Below are 23,381 nucleotides of genomic sequence, written 5' to 3' on the forward strand. Positions count from 1 at the left end.
TTAACACCATTGCCTAGTTCACCCTTCAGAACAATTTGGAACTCTTTTCCTGGAATGGCCCTCAGAGCTGTCATTGTATTACCCTTGATGTCCTGAATGTCATTGAAATGTCTTCCTTTCAATATTTCCTTTGTCATCAGGTAAAAAAAGAAGTCATTGGGGGCCATATCAGGTGAGTAGGGAGGGTGTTCCAATACAGTTATTTGTTTTCTGGCTAAAAACTCCCTCGCAGACAGTGCCATGTGAACTGGTGCATTGTCGTGATGCAAGAGCCATGGATTGTTGGCAGAAAGTTCAGGTCGTCTAACTTTTTCATGCAGCCTTTTCAGCACTTCCAAATAGTAAACGTGGTTAACTGTTTGTTCAGTAGGTACAAAGTCATAATGAATAATCCCTCTGATTAAAAATAACAACAACAAAACGTTAGCAACATCATTGCAACAATTAGCAAACTTAATTGCTCAGACCTCATATATCAAACAAGGTATCTTCAGACAGGAATACATATAAAACAATGTATGACAAAGATGTCACCAGAAGTTTGTAGGAAATTAACCCTGTGTTTTTCTTAGAAGCAATAGTTTTTAATTTACTAATGCAGTGTTCAAGAAGACTATATAAATGAAGCCCTATAATTATTTACATATTAAAAAAAACATTATTACTGTGAATAAAGAGAAAAAAACTGTAGAGAATGGGCCATGACTCTGAATGGTTAGGAGTTTATTCTGCATTGAACAGGAATCTGTTAAACACTTTTAGATATAATTAATGTGATCAAATATGAATCTTAGTTAAAAAATATTGGGGACAGTTTGAAATTTGGAGGCTCACCACAAAAACTAACATGTATGGAAATTCTTTTTTTTTTATTAAATTTATTGGGGTGACAATTGTTAGTAAAATTACATAGATTTCAGGTGTACAATTCTGTATTACATCATCTATAAATCCCATTGTGTGTTCATCACCCAGAGTCAGTTCTCCTTCCATCACCATATATTCGATCCCCCTTACCCTCATCTCCCACCCCCCACCCCCAATGTTAGTGGTCGTGACAAGAGGTTTTAAAGGTTTGAATTAGAGGGATAGGAAAGAAAAATACTGAATTCATGTGAAAAATATTTAGTGAATAGAATATATGAAATTAGTCTCTTCATTAGACATAATGGTGGAAGAGATATAAAAAGATGATGCTTATATTCCAGTTATGACATTATTCTGTCATGAACTAAAACAGTGAACAATATAATTTTTATTCTAGAATTATTGTCAAGGATAAAGCTAAACAAGTTGGCCCTAAAGCTTGCCCATTGTGATTCTCTTTACATATCTGATTATATTTAACAAAAGATAGCAATAGTGAGTCATTGTACTTGTGTGATCTATAGACAGCCTGGCTGGGTTCAAATCTTGCACTTAGTACTTCCTAGCTATATAATAACACAATATTATCATCTCAAATGGGATAATCATAGACTCTTTTTGTGAGGAATAAATAAAATAACTTGGGAAAGCACTTAAGTAGCGTCTGCCATTGATAAGCACTAAAAAAATGTTACTTTTATAATTTGGGAGGAATTTGTTCCCAGCAGTATTACACTTTGAATATAGAGCACCAGAGATCAACTTATTAGGCTGATTAATGAAATTCACTACTTTTTATGAGTGATTTTTGGAAATTTCACATATTGGTTCTGAAAATATATTTCATCAAGTAGCCTCACATTTCAGGAGGCAAATATGGAACATAATAATAGAGATTGGTTGGAAAGAAGAAAGCATATTTGTGTCAATTTGTTCTTAACGTAATATGAGTCTTTAAAAAATATTTTCCTTAGGGAGTTTCTTTTTATCTTGTAGTATTTTAAGCTGTTCCTTATCGATTACTTTACATGGGGATATATTTAGACCTTATAGAGTACAACGCTGTGTTTTTCTTTTTTCATTTTCTTTCTGTTTTTTTTTTTTTTTCTTTAATTCAGAGCTTCTCCTCTGATACAGCTTGCAAAAACTGCTTTACCAAATAAGTATTCAAATTTCGTCACAGGCATTTAACTTTTCCAAATATTCTTTTTTAGTTCCCGCTGCCTCATTAACAGGATATCCAATAGCTCCCCTCTGAGATAATCCTTTCTCTTCTAAATTGTCCAGTAATATTGAAGTTTTCCATAGTCTGACAGGCATAGCAAAGTAGAGTATAGCTGAAATCTGATGAGTTTACTGTGACCATTTTTTTCTTTGGTCACATGACATTCTTGTGGAAGACTTGTTAACACAGTATGTGAACTATGTGTGACCACTGCTACGATGATGTGCTCCTCTTCCAGATCCCTGCACTGGCCCCTGTGGCTCTTCCTGAGAGAATGATTCCCCTTCTCTGTGCTAGAGAGTCCCATATTTATATTGTCAAGATTGCAGCCCTCAGTGGTCAGATTATTTGATTATCATTCATGGTCATCTTCCATGATGCACATTGGACCACAGGATTAGGTAGCATCTAACATCTGACCATTCATGGACTTAATCTCTCATCCTTTTTGCCCCTGACTAAAGGTTGGGCAAATTTCGCTTAATAATATTCTTGTAAAAATAAGGCCACATTATACCATTTTCTATGGACAGTGGGGCTATTTGTGGCATTTCTAAGTGGTTTACTTCAAGTGGGTGCAAAGTGATGTATTATTCTATTTCTGCAATGGATATCCGTACCTTTATTGATTCCAAACAATTTTCAGATAACTTCCTTATTGCCATATGTGTGTGTATGAGAGGGTGAGTGTGTGTGTGTGTGTGTCTGTGTCTGTGTGTCTGTGTATGTATTCTACAACTACATGAAAAGGACGATAATTACAAAAAATGTTTAATGTGCTTTTTGCTGTATATGTGCATATATACACACAAAACATTTTTTAGACTTCAGAACATATCTTACTCATGAATTTACACCTTTGGGTTTTAATTTTCAAAATTTATTTTTTTAAATCAATTAAAATGAATTTTAAAAATCAAACTTTAATTGAAACTGACAACTGATCTTTAAAAATTATAGAAGCTTTTAATCTTACTTTTTTCCTTAGAGCTAAAAATTTCATTAATGCTTTAATTATAAATGACCTCCAATAAACTTTGGCCCTAGTATGAAGCTTGGGACATATGGTACCTACTTGATCCCTATTGGTTGCTTCAAGTTTGGAAGAATAATGAAGTCTGTAAGGCATGTATATCCTTGCTAAGTAAGGACTATTAATTTTAACGACCAAATGTAGATTATATGGAAAAATGTTATAAAGTCATCTTGGGGACAGCTAGATTTGAAGATTTGGGAAATTTTTCACCCCCAGCAGGAAGAATTAGAACATACACAAGGTAAATATTGAAGTAGCATTTTAGATTGGGATCGGGTGAACATCGGAGTGTAGCTAATTTCATTCCAACCATATTTATAATCAAGCATAACATACTAAAATAGCAGTGCTGAGTGCACAGCTTTGCAATGATAGGGGAGATGATTAGAGCCTTACAGGCAAGGTGAGATAATCAGAGAGTCCAGCCAAGACGAGGCTGGGCAAAACAAGGCCCAGATTCAGCTCTGGGAATGGGAGCTGGCAGTGACAAAGTGGAAGAGCACCCCTCAGAGACCAGAGGGAGTATAAGGAAGGGAGAAGGGGAAGGGATTAGACAGCATAAATTGGTAACTACAATATTGCCATGGGGATATGAGAGACAGTTTGGGGAATATAATCAATGATATTGTAAAGAGTTTGTAGGGTGTCAGATGGGCACATGTCTTATTAGGGAGACCGCTTCATGGATGGTGTAGATGCCTGACCACTGCACTGTACACCTGAAGCTGAAGCTGAATAATATTGTAGATCAACTATAATGTATGTGTGTGTGTGTGTGTGTGTGTGTGTGTGTGTATATATATATATATATATATATATATATATATATATATATTCACGGGCTATGGAGTACAACATAGAGAATAGAGTCAATGGAATTGTAAAAGATACATACTATGTCAGAGGGGCAGTAGATTGGGGCAGGGGGTTATCACTTTTTGAGGGATGAAATGTCTAACTGTTACATTGTTTTGTACACCTGAAGCTAATAATAAAAAATAAATTAAAAAATAAAATAAAATGGAAGAAATACAGATTACATAGTTCAAATTCTACTTTGAATGTAAAAATGGCTCTACTTATTAAAATGTCTTGTCTGAAAAAACAAAAAAATCAATCGGCTCCTGCTTTAAACTTGCCAAAGATTCTTCCTTTGCTTTTAACAAAATGCAAACTTCTTTAACATGCTCAACATGCCACTTTGCCCTACATTTCTGTCTTCTATTACTACAAACTCACATGCTTTTTGTGTTTCATGTGTTCTTCACACTAAATTTGTGTCTGTTTAGGGGCTTTGCATTTGCTAGTCCTTCTATCTGGCATATCAACCTCAGAAGTGTTCCCATTTGTCTTCAAATGCTTTAAGGATGTATAAAGATAGTATAGCTTGTTGCAAATAATAGGAATATATGAGGTTAAGCAGAAAAATGCAAATAACTGAAAGGCTTCATGGGCCCATATGGCAGACCCAGGAGAAATTAGAGTAGTTGCCAACGATGCGTGAATAGAATATACACAAAATATAACGGAAGAGGAAAATAATATTTTCTAGCAAGGAATTCCTATTAAAATAATTCAAAATAGCACTTTTTTTTTTTTTTTTTTTTTTGGCATGAAAGAATCATCTACAGGACACTGGTTCTCTGTGCCTTATGGTTAGTGAGAATCAGCAGATATTTACTAGTATCATCAAAGGATTTCTCCTATTATCTGTTGAACTACTCCCAAATGTTGTCACTTGCAAACAACAGCCATTTTATTTTAGCACAATTTTGGAGTCAAAAATTTCTGTCGGAATCAGATGGGTGATTCTTCAGCTCTCCATGGAGATTGCTGAGGTCACTTGGTGTATTTAGCTGGTGAATGATTGGTCTGAAGAGTCGCAGATGGCTGCACTGATAAGTCTAGTTTCTTGGCAGAGACAATTGGAAAGCTTGGCCCAACTGGAACTGTCTACCAAAGTGCCTACATGTGTTCTCTCTAGTAGAGCAGTTTCAGCATAGTCAGATTTATTATAAGGCTTCTCAGGGCTTCCAGTGACAAGACGTGGAAGCTGTCAGTGTCTTAAGAACAGTTTCTTAAAGCTCCAAAATTGGAACGACATTACTTCTGACATGTACTACTGGACAATGCAGACACAGCCTTTTCAGATTCAAGAGGGAAACAAAGACATCAATTCTCTATGACAGGAGGGCCAGTGCATTTGTGGCCTTATTTGATTTGCTTTAGGACATTAATATTTTTATAGTATTAGCAAGGCCATGCATAACATAAAGATAGGTGCAGATGGATTTATAGATATATTTTTAATAATTGTATGTGTGTGTGTGTGTGTGTGTGTGTGTGTGTGTGTGTGTGTGTATGTATCCCTTAGAGGTATGTCAAATGAAAGTAAGTTAAATTTTTTTATTTTTGCATTTAGAAATATTTATCAATTTATCTCCCCAATTCCATTCTTCTCTCTCTAAATGAACTTAGTGTTTGTGTTTATCATGGTGACCTTTCTGTTTTAACCTCAATATGAATGTAAATTACTAAATAATAACATGATTTTGCAATATTTAAAATTTGATACGTATATTAATATATATTTCCTGAGATCTGTTTATTTGCTTAATATGTCAATGAGATTTTTGTATGTTGATATATATGTAACTTTAGTTCATTCATTTTAACTGTTGTACAGTAGTATCCTGTTATTTGAATATAACATAATTATGTTGATTGACCTTTGAATCACTTCCAATTTTTCATTACTGTAAATTGCTAATATGAACATCATTATGAAGTTTTTCCCCACTTCTCTACAAGAATTTTTCCATGTAATTCATCTAGAAGTAGAATTTACATAGGTCACAGAGTATAAGTAATTTCTGCTTCACTAGATGTTTCCATCATCTCAAAAGTGAGTTTGACAATGTGTATGGTACTATCAGCAAGGTATGAGGGTTGTAGTTCTTTTCCTCAAAAACTTTAGGAATTGTCCCTTTTTAAGATGTTGCCAGTTGGGTGATATGAAAAGTTATCTCACTGAGGATTTAATTTATATTTTTCCCACTAGTAGTATGTGGCTTGTCTTTTATTTTTATGTACATGTATATGCACAAAAACATTTAATGCAAATTTATTAATTTTTCTTTATAACTCATGTTTTCTATGACTTGTTTAACAAATCCATTTGTACTCCAAATTCATTAAGGTATTCTATGTAATTCTGTACACAATTCTGAAGAAATATTTTATTATTTTTATATACTTATTTCCTTTATTTTTTATGTTTACTCTTAAATACCTGAACTTGTTTTTCAGTTTAGTGCCAGTAAGCAATCCAATTTTATTTTTCTTGTAGATAATCTGTTACTCTAGCATAATTTATTGAACACTACATGCTTTTCAATACTACCTCTCATTATGACAATTGATACTAATACCTCAAATAGTTTTTGAGTATTTAAATGTATAATATGTTCAAGGGTTGTATTAATCTGAAGAGTTCTTCTTGGTTTTCGAGGCATAATACACTAATAGTATAAAAAAATACTTCTCATTTATCAAGTTTCTAGTATATTATTGAGTGAAAGAAGTGATAGTGAATAAACTTGTACATTTTGGATTTTAAAATAAATTCTTCTAATATTTCACCAATAAGTATGACATGTATTGATTTTTAGTAGATGTCCATTTTTTATTTAAAGAAATTCTCCTCAATTTTTAGTTAAAATATTTAAAAAATCATAAATGAACATTGACTTTCAACAATTATGTTTAATATCTTGAGCTGATTATGAAGTTATTTTCTAATAATCACTTAATATGATCAATTACATTGATTTTTCTAATGTTAAATAAATATCATTGAAATCCCAAGATAAACACAACTTAGCCATGGCATAAATATTGTTAAACAGTACATTGCCAAATTCAGTTTAATAATAGTATGTTTATTATTTTGCATTTATTGTCATAAGTGAGATTGGCCTATAATTTTCCATTTTTACAGAATCCTTGATGAATTTTGCCATAATTTTACTTAAAATGAATGCCTTTAATTTTTTTTTTTGCTTCTTTGAAATCACTTATTTAAGATAGGATTTAGTTGTTCTTTAAAAATATATGATAATAATTGGCTTTTGTATATTAACTTGTATCTGGATAAGTCTCACATGGACATGGTATTAATTTTTGGTATTAATACATTGTGGGATTTAATTTGTTAACATTTTGTTGTAGAATTTTGCATCTCTGTTCATGAGAGATTTGGGTCTGTAGTAAATGTAAAATTTGGTACTGGTAATGCTGGTCTCATAGAATGAGAGTCTACCCTCTGTTTCTATTTTTTCTGGAAGAGAATAGATAATTGGTATAATTTCTTCTTAAATATTTGCATAATTCATTAGTGAACCCATTTGGGCCTGGTGCTTCTGTATTAGAAGGTTTCATTATTAATTCAATTTTTGTTAGTAGATACAAACATTTTCAGATAACCTATTTGTTCTTGTGTGAGTTTTGGCAGATTATGTGTTTCAAGGAATTAGTTTGCTTTGTCTAGGCCATCAAATTTATGGGCAGAGTGTTGTTCATAGTATTGCTATGTTATCCTCGTGATGTCCATGGGATTTGTAGTGATCCCCCCTCTTTCATTTCTTATATCAGTAATTTGTGTGTCTCTTTTTTTCTTAAGTAGTCTGGCTAGAAGCTTATCAATTTTATTGATTTTTTTTTCAAAGACCAGTTTTGGGTTTTATTGCTTTTTTTATATTGATGTTGCTTTTTTGTTTGTTTGTTTGTTTGTTTGTTTTTAGTTCATTGATTTCTGCTTTAATTCTTATTATTTCTTTTCTTCTGCTTACTTTGGATTTAATTTGTTCTTTTTATACAGTTTCCAAAGGTAAAAGGTAAGATGATTGATTTTAGATCTTCTTTTCCAATATGTGCATTCAAAATTATAAGGTTCCCTCTCAGTATTTCTTTCACTGCATCCCACAAATTTTGATAAGTTGTATTTTCATATTCATTTAATTCAAAATATTCTTAAATTTCTCTTGAGATTTCCTCTTTGACCCATGTGTTATTTGGAAGTGTGTTGCTTAATCTGCACATATTGTGGGATTTTTCAGATATGTTTCTCTAATTTCTAAAACAATCAGTAGAACTCTGCCTCTTTCCAGCTTCCTGATTATAGCTGGTCCTTTTGACTTATGCCCAGTTTCTTCATTTTAGGAGAGATTAATCTTAAATAAAATAATTTTAAGTATTTTTCCTGTGCCTTACTATTTATCTGAATTTTACCTTTCATTTTAAAGTCTTTCTGGATATTGGCTTATGAGAGATGATTTTAGTACACAATCAGTAAGAAATCTGTTTTTTTCTTTTTGAACTGTACTTGATTTAAATAGCTTACATATTCAAGGTATTTCTTAGTAAATTAAAAGTAGTAAACTAATTTCTAATTATTCTTATAAATCAAATAACATTTATTTTTCTCAACTTGGGTTAGTGATATCTACTTCTAATCACTGCATTTGCATTCAAAATGGTAGGGCCCAATAAGTATTTTAACATAAATACAAATTAAGTATACTATTCATTAGTCTTCATTAATGTTTTTTTTTCTCATAAAATTGCCAGATTTTATGGTATTTTAAACTTAAATCTTGATTCCTATCTTTTCTCCACAATTTTTTTTTTCTTCCCCCGCAAATCTTTGTTCATTCTCCGGCACCTCTAATTGCCAACTCTTTTTTCACATGTAACCAGGTTTTCTTGTCCAGCTGAGAAAAATTAAGTACTGAATTCTATATTATAGAACCAGTTTCTGTGAATAATGCCTCCCTCTTATTTCACTCTTACGCCATTTGGATGTGCACTCATTCATTCATACACAAATATTGTTACCAGATATTGTACTAGGGAGTGGATATTCCATGGCAGGCAAATTCTCAACCTCATGGACCCTATTGTTTAGTGGGAGAGATACTAACCAAGTACTGCTATTTCAATAATGTACATAAGCTTTGATGAAATTAAGCTGAAAATAATTTGTTCCTCAAATATGTTTCTTGTTTGTCATTGTTGTCAAAAGAAATGTCTTCTTGCTCTCCAAATAGCCTTTGTGGCTTTCTGTTTTAAGTCCTATACAGTATTCAAATCCAAGCTCAAACTAAATTTCCTCCATTAGTTATTTCCCTAAAGAGAATAAATCACACATACTCTGTTCACTGATTATAAATAACATCATATAGTACCATACCAAGTATTAGGTATTTGTCTTCTTTACTAGAACTTCCCTCTTAGATCATTGGTTCTCAATCTTAAATTAAGTAGGTGAACCAGAGATGGGGGCAGGGGACTTTGAAAATTACCAATGTCTCAGTAATCTGCTGGGACATGTTTAAAAACTGTCTCATGGGAGAGGGAGGGAGGAGGGGAGAGAATTCCTGTTCTGAAGCATTTGTGGATTTCTGTGGTTTAAATACTTTTACCATGGCCAATTTCAATCTACTAAAAGGATGTTACTGAACATGGAGTAGGGATTAGATTTGTAGTAGCAAACCATGATATAGTATTTTGTGCAAATTCTTGGGATCATCTCATAGCTGCTGATTTAGAAACTCTGGTAGTGTGGTGCAGCAATCTGTATACTAACAAGACTTCTAGGTGATTCTGACATACACTAAAGCTTGAGAGCCACTGATCCCATATATTAAAATATCTGGTAAGTACTAGAAGCCTAATATATATCCCTTGAATTTGCTTGCATCAGCTATAATAACCAGTTTCAATAACCAGTTTCATTTTCTCTTCACTGTCTACCTTACTCTCTCTGATCCTGTAATTTAGATAATAATAAAAGAGTATGTGATTTAAATTAAAAAAAAAACAAGGAGGTATAAATTTGTGTGGTATGGAAAGTGAGGTCAATGTTATATTCTAGAGCATAAATTAGTCAAATGAGATGGAAAATTTGCACAGTGTAAGTGCAAATTGTAGCTATGGAAAGTTTGCATTGTTGAGGTTAAATATCCTGGCTCAAGATAAATAAGCCCTATAGAATAAAGTCTCTTCAGTACAAAATCACATAAAATAGAATGAGCTAAAAAGCAGAAGAAAAAGACACAACTGTGGCCCTAGGTTTGAGGTAAATTGAGAAGGATTTTATTATCTATCCTCTTTAATCTCCTTGGTGATAATTTACTAGCATAAATATTCACAATCAGGCACTGAGAGAAGACAACAGATATATCCATTTCCACAGTGGTTGATGAAATGAATGTCATTTAATTAATGGTCTCTGTAACTTGATTAGTCGGTAAATCATCATTATTGTGAAGAGCACACTAATGGAGCAAAAGAGAAAGTGAAAGTACCAATCTATAATAAACAGATAGTTTTTCATGTTGTTTCCTCACACTGGAGCTGTCTAATCTTTGGCTCCACTGGCCTCCTAAGTTTTATACTCAGATTCAGTAAACTGTATTTTCCCTAAACTCGCCACCAGATTTGTTTAACCTAAATTTTTCTGTTTTCCTCATAGAAATGCATTTATACTCCTGTTTATCCAATGAGGGTGGAATAGGCATGTCATCTCTTCACAGCCAGTGCAGCTATGTGATTCTAAGCTTCCTCTCCTCAAAAACATACAAACAAACATGCCAACAACTCTGTTACCACCACCATCAACTCTGCTGCGGCCACCATGCAGCACTAGAATGTTCTCTTTCTCTCCTCAGCTTACTTAGAGACCAGTGTGGTGAGATTACCCTATTTTTTTCCCTACTATCAGAGCTCATTGAAATTCAACCCTGGCGAGACATTTGAATCACCTTGGGAAGTGGGTTCAAAAAAAAAAACAACAAACAAACAAAAACAATCTCTGGGCTCCACATGAGTGAAATAAATCATATTATCTTAAGGTGAGAACAAGACATCTGTACTGGTTAAATCCCATCATGTGATTATTATGTCCAGCCAGGCTGGAGAGCCACTGAGTTTTCTCAACTTCTAGGGCGTGGCATAACTGAATAGGGAAAGAAGTTCTGCTCAGCTGGACAACCCAGTTTGGGCAATAGCATCGTCATAACAGAACTAAATGGGGATTGGCTATTAAACATTGAAATTAGTTTCTCTTACTTGGGGTATTGCGTTGAGACTAAAACATTAGTTTATAATGTGTGAATCCATATTTTGAAAGCAGTTCACTGCATTATGTCCAATTCACTGAAAAGTTGGCTTAATCGGATGCTAGATTCCCAGGAAAATATGGACAAGTCAAATAGGAACACCCAAAGTAGATTTCTTCTTCATTCTTTTCCATAATATAGTAATAATTCTGGTAACATAACTGGTATCCTAGGGGAGAACTAAGGATTTTACTCTCATTATTTGCTTTTCAATGTGTACTGGCCTCTTTGGAATATCATACAACATCTGAAGACTAGTCCTGGTCCCACTCCATAGAAAAGTCTAAAAATAGTTCATTTGCCTCAATCTCTAATACAATTTAATGTTTATACACAAAAACTCTGCTCTATAAGACTGAGACACTTAAAATAGTGTGTCAAAATTACATGGGACAAAGAAAGATGTAGCACATCTATCTTCACTTTTCTCAGACTTGGTCCTAGGATAATATACTTCAGGACATATTTACTACCAAAGGATGTATAGCAGTAACTCATCTTGTATGGTGACTCATTTAGGTTTAATTTTTTTGACTCTCAGTGTGTTAATATAGCCATCTAACTCATTAAACATGTTGAAAGGATTAAATGAGATGATGAAAACTATTCAATACGTAGTTATGATTGGTTGGAGGGAATGTGGTAACAGAGAAGAAGTATCAGGAAATAGAGATGGTTAAAAATGAATTAATGCAGAGTCACAGGCAGATAGAAGTCTTCTCTAGTATCTTTGATATCTGATTCAATCTAATCTTCCAACTCATTCTCCCTTACAGAATAGCACACCCATTTTACACATCACCACAGTGAAGTCAAAACACCAAGTGCTATCATTGACTAGATGGTTAGTGAGGACAGATGACAAGTGAATACTCAAAGAGGTGATGAAATGTCTTTGGATACTTCTTTGGAGACCTTCCCCAAATGATTCTTCCAATACTCAGAATCCATTATAATGTGCTTTGAGAGAACTCTGTACTCCTTCAGTGTGTTTCACAGTTGTAAGGTAATTAATTGCTTAATTTTTTTTTTTTTTAATTTGATCTCCTTTACTAGCTTCTAAGATGTCTGAAGACAGAGGTTTTTATCTATTGTATTGATTGCTGTAGCTACTGTATCTGGCACTTAGTAGGACTTAATAAATGTGTTGAATAAATAAACATCCTAGAACTATCACACAACTCTTTTTTTTTTCAGTGAGATCATCATAATAATACTGTTATTTAAATTTGTTTGTCTCCTTATAATATCTGTGAACCAAGAATGGTTGGGAAAGGTTTTGTTTTGTTTTGTATTGGTTGTGGGCTGTCGTTTTTGTTTTAGTTGCTATTCTGGAGCTATAACTCTCCTAACTGCCTCTTCTAAAGCCATCTATAAAAATGCTATCACAAAATGCTCTTATAAAAGTCTGTGTTCCTTGAATGGATGCTTTGTACAACTATTGGTGGGAAAATATGATCTTCTAGGTTCATTGCCATGTGTAAGGCTGCCTCCAAAGCATGTGAAGACCTTTACTCTGTGGTGGTTGATTCTGTTCCATGGTAAAGTTTCCTTTCGGCTTTCCTGCACATGCCAACTTCCTCCCTAGATAGACATTAGAAACTATTTGCTTTCTTGCTGTGTGATTATTATTTTATTCTTTTTGTGTAGGCGATTGTTTGCCAAAAATAAGTGTTTGGATCAAAACAACTTAGTGATTACATGTACACAGCCTACGTTTTCTTTCTGACCTGCTGTCTCATATACATTTAATTATCCCTTATGACTTTTAGCTTATAAGCATTTGAACAAAAAATCCAAGGCTTGTAGGGAGGTTTTATTTCCATAGGAACAGTTTGATTCTCGTGGCAGACCAGAATATCTAGGATTTAAATATAATAAAGTAACTTGATTAAGTTTTCTCAGTGCCAAGTTTTTGGCTACATGAATATGAGAAACAAAACATTTACTGAAGGTGATATTGCTTTGGCAATCTTTTAAAGCATGCATAATATACATAAAATTGTTATTCTAGTTAAACTGTAATAGAATGGATTAATATTCACAAAATAGAATTAACTTTACAGGTATTTGAAGAAGATATTTCTAAAATTCCTTTCAACCCACATTCTCTTACAGGTTAACAATGTGACTTTATGTAGTCCATCGGCATATACTGCCTATGTAAGGTGAAATCTAAAAGATGTTACTGTATGATTTATTTCAAACCCAAAATGTTTCAAAGTAAAATATCTTTAATACTGAATACAATGAAACAACATATCTATTCCATTCATCACAGGGTTTCATTATTACTGTACATTTATTCCTTCAGCATGAACAGTATGTTTCAAAAATTTCTCCTCATAGAGGAATGACACAAGAAAGTCTCCAGGGATTTTTCTAAGCAAGTGCTATATTCTCAGCCATTTCTAGGAAAAAAAAAAATCATGCAATCTGCTATGTTCATATCATTTACATAACACTTAAAAGAGGAAATAGAATAAGTTGAAAGCTGTCTCTTGGGAAATTAGAGCATTTAAAGAGCTAGTGAACCTCAGGAGTAATTTTTTTTTTTTTGGTATTTTTAATTACCTGTAAAAGTAGCAAATTTCATGAATTCACATTGTCACACTTCCTTTCACCCCCCTCCCCTTTTTAAAAACATTTCGATTTCCGTGAGATCTTTGATTGTCCATATATACCATTGTATTTCTAAGTAGGAAATTTGGTTTCTGAGGAAACAAGGGACTAGGTCATGCAAGATGAAGGTAAAATCTATGGTTAAAAGACTTGATTCTTGAAAATTTTCTTATGCTATTCATGCATATTAGAAGATACATAGGATGGTTATCATTAGAAGACTACAGATTATATAATCCAAGTTTCAAATTAATTTTCAGCTATTCATGTCTATTCAGCCCCTACCAGAAGTAGGTGGAAGTCTTTTCCCTTGGAGTTGGGGTGGGGTCCTCCTCTAAACCTCATCTACCTTTGTCTCTTTATTGGTATCCAACACTCACTCTGCTTGTACCTAGAGAAAGGGGAAGTTGGTAGTATAGCTGATCAAACAAATGGTCCAAATTGGGTCACAATTATTGACTTTCTTTTTAGTTATAGATATAGTCCCATTTTCCTTTTTAAAATGCAATCTTGTATCTAAGTGAGGCCCTGGGTTTGTGGCCTGTGTGTGTGTGTGTGTGTGTGTGTGTGTGTGTGTGTAGGGAGGCAGCATTGACACAGTTTTGATCATCACATTTTCTTGTCTTCTGAGTGTATCTATCAGAAAAAAAGAGGATTTTAGAGTCTGGTTTTGAGGAAGGAAGTGGAGTTTATTGGTTGTTAGGTAAAAGTGCATGTATCAACCCACCATGCGCCAAGGTTTTCATGGGGAGTCAATCAGAGGACCTTGTTTTTCTGTTGTACCTGGCATGCGTGGATTCCATATGAGAGAGGACAAAAGCAGGGCTCAGAGTATATATGAGCTTCCCTAGAAACTATTCATCTTAATATTTTAAGAACCCTTGCTTTTAAGTATACTTTCTGTGTATTTTGATGGTCTTGAGGAGAAGAGAAATGACTCCAACCATCTCTTCAAGGAGTTTCCTCAACCAGTTTGAAAACTTCCTTCTTTCCTTCTTCCTGCCCGCCTGTTCTAACTTCCTTCTTTCTTTCTTTCTTTCCTTCCATCCTTTTTTCCTTCCTTCCTTCTTTTCTTTCCTCTTCTCTTTTCTTCTCTTTTCCTTCTTCTTTGATGAAGAGGAGGGGAAAGCACGATGAAAACCATTAAAAACACACTTATGTCAGATTGTGATATGTAATCAAGAAGAGTTACAGAAGATTTGCAATGACTGCATATATTCAGAAGAGATCCTTCCATATTCAGTGGTGAGGAGGGTGTGAGAAAAGAGATCGTGAAAGAGAAGCATTTTTTGTTTGTTTGTTTGTTTGTTTTATTTATTTCCCCTACGCTTCTGGCCAGTCTGCATGGTGGGGTGCTATTCTATGATGAAACAATGACATAGGCAAAACCATGGTAATAAGAAAGAGAAGAGGGTCAATTTATTAATATCTAGAGGAAGTCTTTCATGTATTGATGACACAAGTCATCAGAACAGATAATACTTTAAAACTCACAATTTTTTTCCCCATATAGAGGAGGTATCTTGGGATCAGACAAGGAAATCAGATAGGAACACATTCCAGGTACTATTTCAAATTTGGAATTTGGAACTGAGCAGGTTCCATGCCTTTGATGGTTTATAAGCTAGAAACTGTTCTTTGGGGAATAATTTTTTTCTGGCATAAATTTGTAGGATGGATTTAAAGAAAAAGATATTAGAGACAAAGTTTTTTGATTTTTTTCTTTCCTTTCTCTACATAGTATTGCACAGACCTGGCAATGAGAGTCTGAAACAGAGAGGTAGAATTAAGTAAACAAAGGAACAAACCTAATTGAGAGGCAATATAGATGTAAAACTGACTTAAGTTGCTAACTGATTGAAAACGTTGATTGGGATAGCGCAGACAATGCACCACAAGAGACTGTAATATTTCAAATGTAGGGGCCCAAGAGAATAGAGATGTATTCAATGGACAGATGAAAGACTGGAGGCCTAGCACAAGAGAGTGAGTACAGTTTTGGGCAGACGGAATTTAAATTGCTCGTGGGTTATACAGATGGAGATGTCTATAAATATTGCTTTGGTGTTCATTGGATGGGTTAGAGCTTATCATCTACACTTTCTATGTGCCTGCCCAGCTCATTCCCTTAAAATAAATTAATCACCCACAGCTCTTAAATGTCCTTTCACCTTTAAAAGCCACTCCAGCAACACTGCTGCATGGGCAGCTGGTGTGGTGACTGGCGCCCCAGCCACAGCTGAATAGACACTTGACCCAGGTTGGGTCAAATCAGAATCTGTCCCATCTCTCCCAAGAATTTGGATTTGGGTTTCATTCCTTAGTGTGTAGTTTGTTGCTTGGCATGGGTTGGGTGAGCTATATGTATACTGAGACAGAGAAATATAAAATAGAATTAAGCCGTGAACAGAAATATACAGATATTAGCAAATATATGAAACCAGGAGTAAAAGATATGAATAAACACATATATGCAGACAGATTCTCTATAATGAATCAAATTCAAGGGAGAAAAAAATGAATATGGACTATGGGAAAAAATGCCATTTGCATACTTGGGTAATAAAAATGCTGCTCAATTATAGCAGATATTTTTTTTTTGAATGATGTCCCATTTCTTATTGATTTTGCCTTCTGTAAATGCCTCCAATATCAAGGTGGGGCCTCAGGAACTGTATTTTCACTATGTGATGCTGACAGACTCAGAGTTAAACATTTTAGACAACGTGGATAAATCCCATTTTTCTCTGGAAGAAATTTGAAACAGAACTGAGTACCATTCAGAAGAGATGTGATTGTGGCCATGCTACTTCACTAGCAGAAGTTCTTTGAGAATGCCAAGGCTCCTAGTCCTAGCTTCAATCCTGCACGTTCTAATAGTTGCGTAGGACTTGAACCCTATAATTGAATCCAGTTCTTTCCATATTTATTTAAGCAAGAGTCATTTATGTTGTTGTTGTTGTATACAATTCAAATGAGCTTACTTCAGCATATGACAATAGGAGAGTTATAACACAAATAAATGATATTGTTCAATGGGCAGGTGACATCCAAGCACGTATGAGGTACCAATTGCAGAGCTGTGCGTAAACTGTTATGGGGATGTCAACAAATTATATGATGTCATGTTCATCATGTATAGTAGTTAACAGTTTTTGAGGCCCTTTCCTATACATGAATTTTTATTGTCTTCATATTAACTACTTACATATGATTCTTACTTTTACTTAGGTTTTGCAGATAAATGTACGGGTAAGAGAGGTTACATGGCTTACTCAGGATCTTGTGACTAGTGAATGGCAGTGGGCTTGGTCTTCAGGTTTTCTGATTTTAAATCTCATTTAATTTTCTCATTAAATTGTGTAACTATAGTTATCAATTCAAACAGTTATGAAGCATTACTTAGATTTTGATACTTAATTCAAATTTAAAACTAAATAAAAATAAAGTAAAATAGGGTTATCTTAATGAGCCTTTAATAGAACAATAACAATATGAAATCTATAAAGCTGTAGGATTTTGTGTTAGAAACACTGAACAGTTCTTTCTTGTTCTCACACCCCTTTCTGGAAGACCCTGCCTAGTCAATAACGCTGGTGTTTGTAGCCTTATATTTCCCACAAACTCAATCCTTTGGACATAGTTTATAGGATCAGAGGTCAGTGTCTAACTTAAGCCAGACCTATCAGTTTCTCCCTACCAAGAACTGTGATTTAGAGCATAGATAATGAGTTCCGAGTTCTGGGCACAAAGCCTGTAAGGTCAAGTAGATTCAGGAGCTGAGATGGCAGTTTGATGGTGACCACTGAGGACGATGTACAAATGGTCAAATCAGCAGATAATTCTAATCTGAAAAAGTAAAGAAGATAAGCAGAGGAAAGCAGAAGTGACAGATCATTCAACCTCAGAGAAAAAGAGATTAATAGAAAGTATATGTTGTGCATGCTGTTTGTCTACTTCCCAGGTCTGCTCCTATGTAAGGCTCAGTTTTACTTCTTGTTCGTGGGTGCTATGCAAAACCCCTGTATCCTTCCTCCAAATCCCTCTTCAGTTGAAATGGGTTTCTTTACTAACATATCTGCTTAAGAAAACATTTAATATTCTCTGAATCATTTTAAGCAAAGGGCAATAAAATATAATATGAAGTCAGCTAGCAATAATGAATGAAATGCAAGTTTGTGTCTCTACAGATTTCATTTTAAATGACATTTTGATTATATCTTACATCAAATATATATATATATATTTGATGTAAGATTTCTTTTTAATCATTATTTATAAAATAATTCGTAAAATAATTTTCTATTCTTAAGGAATTACCGAGCAAATGAAGCATAGACAGTTTTGTTAAACCATAAAAAAATGACTGTATGTGATAGAGGATTGGTAGTTTTCCAAGGTAATCCTATTGCTCTGTGTATTAATTTCCCATGACTGTAAAAAATTTTAACAAACTGGATGACTTAAAACAATACTTTCACTCTCACAGACATTGAGGCTAGATGTCTAAAATCTCTCTTGAAGGCACTAGGGGAGAATGTGTTCCATGCTTTTATCTTAGCTTCTGGTGTTGCTGGCAATCCTTGGTGTTCCTTGTTCTGTGTGTACATTACTTCAGTCTGTGCCTCCGTCGTAACATGGTGTTCGCTCTGTATGTCTCATTCTGTGTCTCTTCTCCTCATCTTATATGGACTAAGGATATTGGTCATATTGAATTAGGGTAGGCCCACCCGAATTCGTATGACCTCATCTTACCTTGATTACATCTACAACGACCCTATTTTCAAATAAGGTCACGTTCATCTGTATAGAAGGTTTAGGAATTTAACATATCTTTTTTTGGGGGGGCACAATTTAACTCAGAACACACTCATATGAAGGGGAAATGGATGCTAGTTAGACAGAAAAAAAGAGCTGTCACTAACAGGAACCTTACCCCTACTACTCAGATAATGCTTCTTGGCATTAAAAAGAAAATTAAATATAATATGAGTACATGGTCAAAATCATAAACAATATGAACAGATCCAAAATAGTTACTTTTTCCATTCTTCATGGTGAAGATATTGGAGGTTTCCAAAGTAACGCTTGCATATCAGAGAACAGCAGGGGAGGAGAGGTTGAAGAAGGAATCACACTGTCTTACCAACTTGATAAGGCAAAGGCAGAAAACTAGGTGTCAGTCAGTTCCAATGCTATTGAGTTTATGTCATCTAAAAGTAATTACTAGATTATGACATGTATGATCTGCAATGTACAGGGTCTCACTGATAATCAGGTAAACTTACAGTGGGCCTGGTACAGTGACTCCCTCCTCCTCCCCCCTCCCCCCACATGGGACTGAATATGGGGTAGTATTTGTTGAAAGGAAAGAGATGGAAATCCAAATCTGAGTGGCTTTTTTTGTTTGCTTATTAAAATTATTGGGGTGACAATGGTTAGTAAAATACATAGGTTTCAAGTGTACAATTCTGTAATACATCATCTATATGAGGTTTGAAACTTAAGTTCATGAACTCATCCTAGAAAAGGTGCTACATACCTCATTGCTGAATATCACTATGGTCACCTTCGAAGTACTCCCTTTGGGAAGCTATGTACTGACACCAGCGCCTAGTCCACCCTTCAAAGCAATTTTGGAACTCTTTTTCTGGAATGGCCATCAGAGCTGTTGTTGTATTACCCTTCATGTCGTGAATGTCATCAAATATCTCCCGTTCAATATTTCCTTTATCTTCAGATAAAGAAAGAAGTCATTGGGGGTCAGACCAGGTAAGCAGGGAGGGTGTTCCAATACAGTTATTTGTTTACTGGTGAAAAACTCCAAATTACTTCAAATGTTTTCAGTCTCATGGTTACCAAGCAACTGTTAAGCCATATGTTTTATGCCCTCACTGGGGTTGATGTCAGTACAGGAATTTTAGTAAAAAAAAAATGTAGTAAAACAACACAGGAAATTTGGATGACCTGCTGGAGTATATCCTCACAGACCAGTCCCCATCCCTATCCTAATTAGAATTTTTTTGGTCGTATACCCAAAATATACAGCTCTAAGTCTTAGGATGTATACCAGTATATATTTAATTTCAGTGTAGCCTTCCAGATTGCCTTACAAAATAGATGAACCAGTTTATATCCCCAATTGCCTCACAGGAATTCTTGGCTACCCATATTGTGGCCAACACTAGGTGATACAACTTTTCTACTTTATGGACATAAAATACTTTTTCACTGTTAATTTTTATTACTCTGATAACAGATGAGATTGTGCTTTCCTGTATTTACTTTACTTCCAGTTTAGTTCTGTGAAATTCCTGTTTATCTTTTCTTTAGTGCTATTTTCTACTGAAGCTCCTGTAATTCTCTTGTGTATTGGGGAGAACAGTAGTATCTTTTATATATTACTCTCAACAGTTTCAGATGTTGAAAGTATTTTCTTTTATTTTTTGATAATCTGGTTTTTTTTTTGTGTTTTTTTTTTAACTTTGTGGTTTAACCAGTCAGGGATGCGGAGGGCCAACTCAATGTATTTTTCTGCACCATTTTATATAAGGGACTTGAACATCTGTGGATTTTGGTATCCTTGGGGGTCCTGCAACCAGTCTCCCATGGATATCAAGGAACCACTGTATTTAAGTTTTCATGGAGTCAAAAGTTATATGTGGATTTTAGACTGTGAAGGACAGTGCCCCTAATCACCGTGTTGTTCAAGGTTCAATTGAATATAGTTATCTGGCATAGATAATGAATTGATTAATCAACATTTATTTCTCAAACCAAATATATTTTTCCCACTAATATTACTGAATACCTCGATCTTACTGGAATAATATTAATAACTGTAGAAAATCTAGACTAATACTAAGGAGTACAAAAATAAAACAAAAATTAGTTATCTGTAATCCCTACAGCCAAATATAAATTGTCCATTTTTTCAGATTCAAAACAATAAAGTTTCATAGTCCTAATTCTATTCTTAAATTTGAAAAGACAAAGCACCTCAAACATAATGGTTCTAATTCCATGTTATTTTTGTAAGATAGTCACTACTTTTCTTTCCTTCTAAAGAATAAAAGCTGAAGTTAATGTGACATTGCATAAGAGAAACAATACAGGGATGAAATTATGTCACATATATCCAAATCTATCTATAATTAGTTGGTGTCTGCTGTTTTATAAGCACTCATATTCAATGCAGATGATTAGCTGATAAGAAAACAAACAAACAAACAAAAAACAATGCTGTGCATTCCTGAAATGTAAGATTAAGAGTCAAGTCAAAACAATCAAAATGAAAAGGTTAGCATGTACCATGTTGTCTTTCCTAGCTGATAAATTTGTGAGAAAAAACAAAAAAGGTTAAAGATCTAGTGATAGATACATTTTTATTTTGGACATTTCATTGCTATTCATTATGAATTTCTTTTGATGAAAAGATCAAGCAGCGTGAGTATAGAAAAAACATGATATTTACAATCTGTATCACACTAGAACTCTTATATTTAATTTGCCATTTGAATGGAGTTTCTAATGGTTTAGCTTATTTTTCTGTTTGTTTTAAAAGTTTGCCACAAAGACATAACATAGATAATAAAAATCTACATTGTAACTATTTTTTACCTAACTTTTCAGTTATTTTTCTTACTCTATAATCACTCTTACCACTCCCTTGGGAATACGTCTTTTAATAACTCACAAACACACACAAAAAAATGTGTTTGGAAACTCTGGGGCTTAGAGGTTATCCTAGAGGTCCTCCTTTTTCTTCTTTTCTATTTTTGATTCATGACTGACAGCTGCTATCAAAGATAAGTTGTCATCCCTGTTGTATAAAATTTAGAATAATTTTAAGTAAATACTTAGGCATTTTGATGTATACCATAACAAAATAGTCATTTCTAACCAAAGGTCACTGAGGACTGGAGACCTACATTTAAAAAGCAAAAAATCTAAATATTTAGAAGAAACATGTAAAATATAAGTTTGTAGAATTGATGAAAAAAAGATTAAAACATGATTTCTATAGAACAGAGGAAGAAGCACAAGTCATAAAAAAAAGCTGATTAATTTACTTACCATGAAACATTTTTACATTTATTTCTATTATGAAATACAAGATTCTACAAACTTAAGGACAAGCTACAGAAAAGAAATATTTTTCTAAAGTATTCAAACAATGAGGTTTTGCAGTCCAGAATTTCCCCCCCAAAAATCTATAAATCAATTAAGGAAACAAGAAAAATAAGTAAATATTAGCAGTAAATTAATTGTAAAAGGTAGAATCAGGCAGTGCATAGCAAAGGAAAACTAAATGATCAGTAAAAATATTTTCCTCAAACTTATCACTAATCTTACTAATAGGGTGATCATTTCACATCTATCAGATTAAAACAAAAAACATATGCCAGTGTTAGGCAGTGTTTTAAAAAACTAGAATTCTTATTTGCCGATGCAGAGGTTGAATAACGTAGTATATAGAGAGCATGGGTCATGGCATCAGTCACTTGTTTTAAACCTGTTACAACCCTCTAGTTATGTGCTGTGCCTGGAGCAAGCTACTTTATCTTGCTGGGAGACAACTCTCCATGGGTCTGTTGCATTTCTGCAGGTCTTGTGAATGAAGCCCTTTGCTTGGAACTGTCTTTTCAAAGATATTTGTATAGTAAACTGCCTCTGAAGATAGAGGTAGTGTCTTCCTCTGGAGCAAAGGGCAGGCATGCTTACAGCACGTTTAGTAAAGGCTCCCTAGGCTCACGGTTCCTCTTCTATAATGCAATCCACTGCATGTGCAGGTATCATCTGATCCTCCTGGTAAATCCCTGTGAGAGCTGGGTTTAGGGAGTCAGCGCAGTAAATGCTAATATGCTGGATGCTGCTATTGCTATGAGCAATAAATTGTCTAACCCAGGAGTCTCCTATCTTCTTCAAGTATCCATGAATCTTTGGCAGGCTAACCTGTTAGCTTGTAAGTAGGGTGAAATATTATACCTTCACAGTTCTTTGCAAGTTTCTCTTTGCCTAATTTATTTTCTCATCTGTAATGGAGTGGGGTGTGTGTGTGGTATTTTCGATTCATAGGACCATTATTATTTTACCTAAATTAAAATGTGAAATGTTTAGAACAGTATCTGGTACAAAGTGCTCAATCTGTTTCTTTGCATATAAAGTTCAAAATACTTTGAAGTATTACTATATATTTTTATGGCTTTATACATATGTAATAATAGGAATTAAAATATATAATAATAGACCATAAATCAATTGTAGTTGTTAATTCTGGATAGGTAAGAAGGCAAATGGGATTAAAAAGTCTACATAGCATGTCTCAAACCTATCTGTTTGGTTTTAGTGTTTTAAAAAGTATCTCTAAAAAAAATGTTAAAAAAAGTAATACAAGAGTGATATGTAATAAAAAGTAAATCTCCAAGAAAAAAAAAGTATCTCTAAAGCA

The sequence above is a fragment of the Rhinolophus sinicus genome, chromosome 17 (assembly GCF_057876585.1).
Source record: "Rhinolophus sinicus isolate RSI-liver-muscle chromosome 17, RSI-T2T, whole genome shotgun sequence".
NCBI classification, from domain to species: domain Eukaryota; kingdom Metazoa; phylum Chordata; class Mammalia; order Chiroptera; family Rhinolophidae; genus Rhinolophus; species Rhinolophus sinicus.